Source organism: Mustela lutreola, chromosome 12 (genome assembly GCF_030435805.1).
Source record: "Mustela lutreola isolate mMusLut2 chromosome 12, mMusLut2.pri, whole genome shotgun sequence".
Classification (NCBI taxonomy): domain Eukaryota; kingdom Metazoa; phylum Chordata; class Mammalia; order Carnivora; family Mustelidae; genus Mustela; species Mustela lutreola.
The window spans coordinates 66,330,010-66,331,850 of NC_081301.1; the positions used below are offsets into that span (position 1 = coordinate 66,330,010).

Sequence of the window (1,841 nt, forward strand, 5' to 3'; positions counted from 1 at the left end):
AGAGGTGGGATTACTGAATCATATGGTGATTTTACTTTTAATAATATGAATAATCTCCATACTGTTTTCCATACAAATTTATATCCCTATCACAGTACATAAGTTCCCCATTTTCCCCAATATTTACCAAAATTTGTCAGTTTTAATTTTTTGGTTTTATATATTCTAATAGGTAGTAATATCTTGTTGTGTTTTTCAGAGGTAAACAACAACAACAACAACATAATGACTTTGCCCTGAGTTTTTACGTTGAGCACTTTTTAATGCTCCTGTTGGTCATTTATATAACTTTTTTGAAAAAAAAGTCTATTGATATCCTTTTGCTATTTTTTAAATTATATATTTTTTTCTATTTGTATCTGTTGGTTATTAACCTCTTTTCAGATATAAGATTTGTAAGTATTTTCTTCCATTCTGTGGATTGTGTTTTCATTCCCTTTTGGTTTTTTTTTGGCAATGCAGAAACTTTAGTTTGATGTAATACCATGTATTTATTTTTGCTTTTTTTGCTTGTGTTTTTGGCCTGGTATCCAAAAAACTATTGGCAAGACCAATGTCCAGGAGAATTTTTCCTATGTTTTCCTTTAGGAAATTTAGTTTCATGCATCACATTTAAGTCTTTAATCTATTTCAAGTTAAGATTTATGAGTGATATTAGGTTCCCGTTTCATGCTGGTTTATGTGACTATTCAGTTTTAAATATCATTTATTGAACAGACTATCTTTACCCATTATATATGTTGGCCCCTGTCAAATATTAGGTGACTGTATGAAAGGATTTATTTCTGGACTCTCAATTCTGTTCTACTTGTTTACTGGTCTGTTTTTATGCCAGTATACTTTATTGTTTTGAGCATGAGGGCTTTGTAGTATAGTTTCAAATCAAGAAGTGTAATTTCGCTTCTTCATTCTTTCTCAGAACTGCTTTAATTATTTGTTGTCTTTTATGGTCTCATATAAATTTTAGGATTCTTTACTTCTGTAAAAAAAAATATTGGATTTTTTAAAAAGATTTTTTATTTATTTATTTGACAGAGAGAGATGACAAGCAGGCAGAGAGGCAGGCAGAGAGAGAAGAGGTAGCAGCTTCGTGCTGAGCTGAGTGCCTGATGCAGGGCTCGATCCCAGGACCCTGGGATCATGACCTGAGCCGAAGGCAGCGGCTTAACCCACTGAGCCACCCAGGCGCCCCTAACATTGGATTTTTGATAGGAATTGAATTTACAGATGGTTTTCGGTAGTATGGACATTTTAACAATGTTAATTCTTACCATTCATAAATATGAGCTATCTTTCCATTTATGTCTCCTTCAAATTCTTTATCAATGTCATAGTTTATGGGGTACAGATCTTTCATCTTCTTAGTTAAATCTTTTCCTAAGTATTTTGTTATTTTTGATGCTATTGTGAATTAGATTGTTCTCTTTATTTTTTCAGATAGTTCATCATTAGAGTGTTAAAATGCTCCTGTCTTGTGCTTACTTTGGCAGCACATATACTAAAATTGGAATGATGCAGAGAAGATTAGCGTGATCACTGAGCAAGGATGACATGAAAAACTATTTTAAAAAAACGAAACAAAACAAAATTCCTGTCTTTTATATATTGATCTTGTATTTGGCAGCTTTATTAAATTTGTTTATTCAAAATTTTTTGTGAAGTTTTTAGGATTTTTTTACATGTAAGTTCATGTTATCCAAAAAAAGAAAATTTTACTTCTTCCTTTTTTTTTTTTTGGAGTCTTTTATTTCTTTGTGTTCCTTGTTTCTCTGGCTAGGACATCCAGTACTATGTCAAATGAGAGTAGTGAAAGTGGACACACTTGTCTTTTTTCTGATCTT

At 31.6% G+C, this 1,841-nt stretch overlaps 1 non-coding gene across 1 annotated transcript; it reads left to right on the forward strand.

The window, feature by feature from the left end:
- Window positions 1-1,474: 1,474 nt before the first annotated feature.
- Window positions 1,475-1,583, forward strand: LOC131813337 (U6 spliceosomal RNA). The gene has a single exon (XR_009346754.1). It is a non-coding gene; the product is annotated as a U6 spliceosomal RNA (small nuclear RNA).
- Window positions 1,584-1,841: the final 258 nt, after the last annotated feature.